Raw genomic sequence first — 9222 nt, 5'->3', positions numbered from 1 at the left:
ATATATATATATATATATATATATATATATATATATATATATATATATATATATATATATATATATATATATATATTGAAATATACAACTTGAAATTATAATACCAAGGCCATCTGTTGCATTTAATTAATGTGTATATTGTCCAAATTATAAAAAATTCATACATCATTAATAATTAATGATCATTTGAGCTGGTAAGAACTATAATGGTGTAAGTTAAATTTTCCTCTGTTTGATATTTATTAGGTTTAATTAGATTCTTTATTTGGTTTATGTAGAAAAATCCCTACATACTACTTCACCCAGGGGTCACTGGATGAACTAATGACTTATGCCAGTCCTAAATTTAACATAATGACGCATTGTAATTATAAATATTGACTTAATTCAAATCTGTTTTGATATTATACTATTCTTTTTTTAACCAACTCATTTGCTTGTACTTGACTTACATTTTTTATAGCTAATAGTTTTAATATTCTTCTTTTTTTCGCATTTTTTTGTGTTTCAAAACTATGGGTTAGGCGGAGCTTATCTCTATTGCTTAATGATACAGGAACACCAAATGCCCTAAAAAAGTTAATTTTTTATTATACTTTGTGTTATATACATATATTATACATGTAAAACAAAGTGAGAGAGAGTACATTCTCTCTCTCTCTCTCTCTCTCTCTCTCTCTCTCTCTCTCTCTCTCTCTCTCTCTCTCTCTCTGGTGCAGCAAGCACATACACACTTGTGTAGTATATACAGTATGTACAAACAATATTTATTATGTATTGATCTAAATACTCAGGTGTTTATGAATACTTATCTGCTGAGCTTTCGTATATAAATACCTATCTGTTGAGGTTTCTTTCCATTTATTTTCAATATCATTTTTTATTTTATTTGCATCATATCTGTGTTTTTTATTTTGTGGATTAGGTATATTGATTTTCATAGCCTTTGTGAATGTGGTGGAAAATGTTTTATTAAAATCCTGATCTAGTTTATTCAGTGCTTTATGAGTTGCGATTGAAAGTTTTTTCTGCCTATACATTCCTCTTTTTTCTTCTTTATATTTGAACCTTTTACATTAGGCAGGAAATATTTCTAACACTAATTTTAATCTTTTGTTAGCTATTCATCCTTGACAGTTAAAAAGGCTTTGAAGCATTTTTGAGCTTCCTAAATTATTAAATCTTTCTTTGGAAAAGGTAAGCAAAATATCTTTCAAAGACAATTTTGACCTGGTCTTCCCTAAGTTTTTTAAATGTTTAACAATAACCCGGCCTTTTCTCTTTATTTGTTCATAACTAAAGTGATTTTTTTCAATATAAATTTTGTATTGATAATTTAGCACTCTTGATCTAAAAACTTTATAATTTTCATTTACTAAATGTTTGATTCTATGTTTTTCAGTTAAAGCTATATATACTGCAACTTTAGAGAAGCCGCAAGTTAAAAGATAAGCAATTGACAGCTCTGACATAACAAAAAATTGAGTTAACTTTATTATAAATCTGTTGCTTACTTGTATTCTAAATTTGGTTAAGTAAATTTATATTCTGCCCGCTATTTTACATGTTTACATTAATCTATGGTAATTTAAAGACCGGAATTTTAGTAAAATAGTTTTATGGCGTTATAAAATAGGGGTGGTTCATATCACAGTAATGTTTAAATTTTGAGCTTAGACTTTTAAATAAACATTAAGAGGTTTAACTTTAAAAGTCTAACTGGTCGTATGTCAATTTGTGTGTTCTTCACACTCAAATTAATAAAAACTTTCATATAAAATGGAAAAAACAGATTTTAAACTTGAAATAACTAATTTTTTTCGACCTTTAATATGTTTGCAGACATATGACTGGTTAGAAATTAAACATATAACTTAAAACTTGTTTGAAAAAGTTGTTTTCTAAATTTAATGTTTTATCTTCATTGAGCGCAGCACCATTTTATACCAAAATATGGTTCATCAACCATAAAGAAAAATTTTATATCTAAACTTTAGTAATTTAAAAAAAAGTTAACTTTGTTTGATTTTAGACAAATTAAAACGCTCGGGGAAAAAAAAAAATTAAAAAAAAAAATTATTTAAGCTAAAAAAATGCAGTCAAACATAACCTTTTTATAAAAACGCAAAATTCGTGTATTTTCCAGAACATGCATTAACGGCGTTGAGTACACAAATTTCATAAATCGTATGAAAACAATAAAAATATACAAAGATATATAAATATTTGTTTGAAAAAATTCGTAAACGCTTAAAAAAAAAAATTAATCTAGAATATTCGACAAATTTAAAAATAACTCCAAAAATAATGCTAAACGCACTTATGCACAAATGCATTTATGAATTAAAAGCTATATTTACGAATTTAATAAATTCTTTATGAAAATCGACCCTAAACTAGGAAATTATAATAAAGTACATAAAAAGAGTAAAGAATACACAAAAAGAAAACACGTAAAAAAAACCCGGCATTTTCGCATTGAAAAATTGTTAAGAAAGTATATATTACTCATTTATAAAAGTCTTTATATAAAATTAGGGGAAAAAACATTTAATGAAAATTACAAAAGGTTTATTAAAAATATAAACTTTAGATAAATTAAAAAACGTTTTTTTTTTCTAAATTTTAGACTTCTTTGGTTTAAATTAAGACTTTTATAAATGATCGATAAGCACATTCTCAAAACTTTTCAAATGTGTTATGTTCTCCTGTAGTAGTACCAGAAAACCAGAAGAGTTGTACAGTAGGTCAGAATTCAACTTGATCTATTTTAATTCACCTTTTCAAGGCCATGAAAAACGCTGCAGTCAATGAGGTTAACTTGTTGTGGTTTTAACCCTTGTTGTGGTTTCGATCCTTTCTCAACTCCATAAGTCCGAAACACAAACCTTGACGAACATGACAGTCAAGGTTCCTGTTTTGGGGTTTTTTTAGACAATAACTTGTCGTATAATTAAATGGTTTGATGATTGTTTTTGCATTGATTACTAATTAGAGGATTGCTGTTAATAAGGTGATATTTAGTTCCTATGAATACCTAAACTGCTTAACAACCACACATTTTATTGACCATAACAAATATAAACTGGACAAAAGTAATAAGTTTATCAAATTTCTCCCATAACTAACACATTGTATATTTTTAATACTACAAATGAATTGATACTATATATTTTTTATTTGGCTGATAGTAATACTTGAAATGCCATGACAACCAATTTTGTATGGTTTTTAAGCTTAAGTGACATCATCAAAGTTATGAACAAGACTAATACTAATGTGACAGTCTGATTGAAAATTATTTTATGGATTTAAAAGATTAAACAAATACAAACTGTTTATGCAGTTCCAGGGCACTATTTTTATTTCTTGAAACTTTTAGAATTAAAACTACATAACCCAAAAAAAAAAGCAACGTAAAACTTAAAAAAAAATTTTAAGGTGGTAGACCACTAATAAAATAATATCCTTCAAAAATTACATTTTAGAAATTATTTTTATATAAGCTGATTAAAATTTACATTTTAATGACAATTTTTTTTTTTTTTTTTTTGATTATTAAATGGCTTAAGAAATTTGGTCCCGAAAACCCCAAAATAGGGTTATTTTGTTGCGGTGAATATCTCAAAAACTATGTATGGTATCAACTTGAAACTTTTCAGACTTGCTTTTAATATAATGAAAAAGATCCTGTACCAAAACAAAAGAAAAACATTAAACAGTTTTTTTTTAAATAAAAAAAACACTTCGAAAACAAAAAAGGGGCGTTTTTGACCATATTTGAACTTTAATATCTTTTTATCGAGATATCATAATGCAATAAAAGTGGTAGGGGACATCCATAATAACTAAAGGAACAACTCCTGAAAATTTTATGAAAATTAGTTAAGAGAATCAAGAGATAATTACCGCAAAGTCGTGAATTTTAAAGAACTGAGAAAAACACATTTAAAAAAAAACACATGAAAAAAAAAGTTTTTCTTTTGGTTTGCGATTTAGTTTCAATTTTAACTCTTATCAACTTAATTAAATATTTGTTTATAGTAAATAAATAGAAAGTGACAATTGACAGGATGACAATATCTTCATTTTTTTTTTCAGAGCTACATTTGAATTGTAATTCTTCTAAATTAGATAGTTTTTTTTCAGCTACAACGTTTGATGATTTATGTTGGTTTCCTCTGAAGAGTCTGCGTTTCTTGCTATACCTTATTTTATTTCTTTTATCTTTATTTCCCATTATTTTAGTTATTATTTAACAAAAAAGTTGTGGAAATTTGTTTAAAACCATGTAACACACTGCACCAAAAGCATTTAATAATAAAGAAAAAGTAGTTTTAGAGTAGCAGTCACCACAAATGAAGTTTTTTTGTCTTAATTTTAAGGTATTTTGTTGGATAACTTCCTTTTTTGCTATATAGCAACGGAATAAACAATCTATTGCTACGGACAAATTTATGAAAATGCCTAAACCGCATTATTAAAAACTAATTTTTAATAGGGTTAGCTTTATTTTTATATAAAACTAACATGAAATTCGTAATCTACGATAATTATATTACTTAAAAACTTTAAAATTGAAAAAATGATTTTTTCGATTTTTAATAGTGGTCTACCACCTTAATATAATAATATAAATATTTTGGTTTTAATAATTTTTTAAAGTTAAAACACATGTATTCTGATAATTGTAAAACAGCTTTAGATTCTCTTTCTTTTACCATCTTGGCGCAAACTACAACCTAATGCACACAATAGTTCTAAAGTTAAGTAAGATGCAACTAATGGCGCTAATCTTCATTTCTTTGTTTTACGACTTAAAGTATCAAAAATCATCCGGGGTCAGCCAGATACTACAGTTGGGATAAAATCGGTGTTATCTTTATCAATTGATGCAGTATTCTTATTAGCGATTGAAGCAGTAGAACATTCTTATTATCAATTACAAATTAAGCCGATATCGGTTCATTTCGTAGCCATTGTGCTGTAATTCTCTTCCTAACAGTATTCATTTACCTAAGTGAAAATTTAACTGAAAAAATGTGCTTCAAATACGCCGTCATTTGAAATCATTTTATATAACTTCTGTGCAAAATAGTGTTGCAATAGCTTATTAGAAAGATAATACTTGATTTTATTTAATTATGAAACTAAAAGAGAAATTTTCAAATTAACAACTATTTTATATTTATTATTTTTATTATCACAAAAAACATTATTAAAGTAAAAATAAAAATGCATTAATATTCTACACCTTAGTAATTTTAATTTTTTCCCTTTCATCACGTAGGCAAAGCCGTTCCGAGGGAAGGCGTTGAGGGTGTCTAACCCCCTAGGAAAATTAAAATTAAAAATTAGTCGGCAAGTTTGGAAATTTTTTTTTTATTATGCAGCTTTTTTTTCAAATATTTGATTTCTAATATAAACTTTTTTTTCTTATATATAATGGCAAAACTTCCACCGCAAACGGACGTTTTTAAACTGCAACTAAACAAAGAAGTCAAAAATAGCAAAAAAGTGACAATTGCTCAATTAAAAGAAATTTTAGAACTTCATTATTGTACAATTATCAAGATTTTAAACGATAAAATTGAAATTAACGATTTATAACAATCTAATAGCGCGTGATTTTCAAAAGACTTTCTTTTATTTAATAAGGTATAACCTAAAATAGAATATGGATTTGAATAATTTGAACAATTTTGAATTAAACTTTTTTGATTTCTTTCAAACTGATGACTTTTTACAAAACCATGAATCGGATCCGTATTTAAATTATTTTATCGAAGCCGGTGCTTTACTAAGAAACTGCTCTTATTATTATTCCAATGAAAAAAAAGAATTTCTTAATTCCAAAAATATAAACATTTTGCATATTAATATAAGAAGCACATCAAAAAATTTTGAAAATTTTTGTATATTTATGTTAGAATCTCAGTTTTTTTTGTTTAATTAGCATGTCGGAAACTTGGTATAGCTCTGTTGACGTAATTTCTAACGGAAATAACTGTTTACCAGGTTTTAATAAAATTTCTTAAGAGCGTAAAATTAGAACGCGAGGCAGTTGTTTTTTAATTTATATTAAAAAATGTTTGTGGGGTATATTATGAGGCCTGACACGAGAAATTCTGATGACGACAAAGAGGTTTTAACAATTGAAATCATAACCCCAAAAAACAAAAATTTAATTTTAAGTTGTTACTATCGCTTACCTTCGAGTCAAAATGGAAATTTTAATATATTTATTAATGTTATTTTTAAGAAAAAGCAGCCGAGAAAAAAAATTATACTATTTAGTAGGTGACATTAATTTCGATAGTTTACAATACCACACCAATTTTGGAATTAATAAATTTTATAGTGATGTATTTTTAACATGGGGTAATACCTTTAATAATTAGGCCAACAAGATTAACTTCAACTTCAGCTACTTTAATTGACAATATCATAACAAATTATATTTTTAATAAATCTCTAAAAAAAGGTATAATTTTAAGCGACATCTCAGACCACTTCCCCATTTTTATCTCGATTAACATTTCCGCAGAAATATATCCCAAAAGAAAATAAGTTTTTCAAAACGTTTTGGGAAATTCTTAAAGAACTTACTGATGCATGCAAAAAATAAAACCGTGCTCACTGCTTAAAACTATAAAAATTAATGATGAATTTTTCTCTGATCCAACTGTAATAAGTAGTGAATTAAAAAAAATTTTTGTTTCTGTTGGCCCTAATCTAGCTAATAAAATTCTTCTTGTCACTAATAAAATAGATGAGTATGATTTTTCGATTACTTCTGTCGTAACATTTTATGAATTTACAAAGATTTTGAGCAATCATTTAAGATGCTTAAGTGTAATAAATCAGCTGGCCATGATAATATAAATGGTAATGTTTTCATCGAGTCTTATAAAATTTTTAAAAGATGTACCATTTAAAGTTTTACATTGTTCAATAAAAAAGGGCGTTTTTTGTGATTTTCTAAAAATAGCTCAAGTGACTCCAATTTTCAAAGCTGGTGATGCAACCAATGTGTCTAGTTATTGCCCAATTTCTGTTTTGTCTGCTTTTCAAAAGTTTTAGAGTTTTATATAATGTAATTTATAATGATTTTTCTTTAATTAATAGATTATCTGTTAATCAATACGGATTCAAAAAAATAATAACTCAATAGGCCATGCAAAAATCCAAATTATTCGCAATATTTCTGAAACTTTTGAAAATTTTAAATTCACGTTGGGAGTTTTCATCAAAAGCTTATGATACAATTCATCATAATATTCTCCTAAAAAAAACTTAAATATTATGGAGTTAAAAGAAATGTTTTACTGTTACTTAAAATCTATTAAAGCAACAATAAACATTTTGTTTATAGTAATTTAACTGACCCATCCAATTTATTAAATATAACCTGTGGTGTTTCCCATGTTTCTATACATGGGCCCCTTCTCTTTCTTATTTACATCAATGAGTTGGATACAGCTTTGAACTTGATCACTCTCATGTTGTCAGATGACACTAACCTCTTTTTATCTGATAATAATATTACATCATTATTTAACAATATCAATATCGAATTAAAAGAAATTTCTGAATGGTTTAAAATAAACAAGCTTTCACTCTATGTTGAAAAAACCTTTTCATCCAGCCTCTAAAAAAAACTTCTGCCTCGAGATTTACCATTACTTTTTATTGACAAAACTCTAATAACAAGAGTAATTAATACAAACTTTTTGGGTATCTATATCCATGAAAACTTTTATTGGAAGTGTCACATAGAAGTCTTGTGTAATAAAGTTGGTAAAAGTATAGGTATATTGTATAAAGCTTGAACTGTTTTAATTAAACGTAATTTAACTCTATTATATTACTCCTTTATCCATTGTCATTTAAACTAATCAAATATTGTTTGGTGTAGTGCTAATAAATCCAAGCTTAGGCCTCTTTATCGTCAACAAAAGCATGTTGCTTGTCTTATTAATTTTAAAGATAGATTTACTCGTGCCAAGCCTCTCTTATTTGAAATGAAAATTCTTGATATATATCAGCTAAATGTTTTAAATATTCTTTGTTTTATGCTCAAATGTAAAACTCCAACCCAGTTTCTTTCCATAATTTATATACCTTAAACGATAAAAATAAATACAACTTAAGAAATAAAAACGTAATTTGTCAACCATCTTTTCAAACTAACTTAGGAGCATCAATCATTTCATTTCGTGGAGCTTCTCTTTGGAATAAAATAGTTTTAAAACATTTTGATTTTTCTTTGGAATGGAGTTAACTCTCAATCAAAAAAAATTTAAGGAAATTTTGTCTATTGATGATACGTTTTTGTATTTTTTAACATTAAGCACGTTACTTTTTTATTTTTTATGCAGTGATGTTACTGAATATGTGTATGAATGCACTTAAATTTTTCTTGTGCTTGACAATGTATGTATTCATTTGAGTTTTATAAGATTTTTAAATTTAAAGTGGTTCTTAATGAAGACTTGATGGTTTTGACACTTATGTAACCTTTATTTTGAAAATTGTGATCAAATATCACGGTGATAGGTAACGTTTTGAAGTCTATCAAATATATAACAAAATATAAACTCAAGCTACCATAAATTCTTAACTAGAAAATAATTCCGAATAAAATTTTATCCAGAGTTTGGTTCGGCCATATGCTACATTTGCACCAATTTTTATCAAATTATATGTAGTGGTTCTTTTTTTTTTTGTAATTTTGTTAAAAGAAGTCCTGATGGTTTTAATCCAGAGCACCGCGTATGAACATTTAATTGGAAGTTCACGCCTCTTTCCTAACCAATGTCACAAAAATTTCCCAGAGGTTTGGTTTAAACAACGAATCCTTTGTTTGTGCGCTACCACTGCGCCACGGCTGCTCAGATTCTTATTCTTCAGGTTTTTTATTGTCAAACTATAAAGTCAAAGTTTCACTTAACTTGAACAAAAAATTAAAAGATTTCAAATTTGCATCAGAGGGTACTTTGATAGGTACGCCATCACCCCATATAAGTGGTGTTCTTAGGTCAGCTAGGTTGGCATTGTCAGGATCCGTGCCAACCGCGTACGATATTTAAATCTATGCGTTCTTTTGAAAACTTTTTAAAAACGAAGTTCTCGTTCATACGTAATTTTTTTATTGCAACAATTAGAATTAACAAATTTAGAAAAAAAATATCATTAAAATTTTATTTTTATTATTATTAT

The sequence above is a fragment of the Hydra vulgaris genome, chromosome 01 (genome assembly GCF_038396675.1).
Source record: "Hydra vulgaris chromosome 01, alternate assembly HydraT2T_AEP".
NCBI classification, from domain to species: domain Eukaryota; kingdom Metazoa; phylum Cnidaria; class Hydrozoa; order Anthoathecata; family Hydridae; genus Hydra; species Hydra vulgaris.
The sequence above is the reverse complement of the archived record's forward strand: the minus strand, read 5'-3'. Positions refer to the sequence as shown.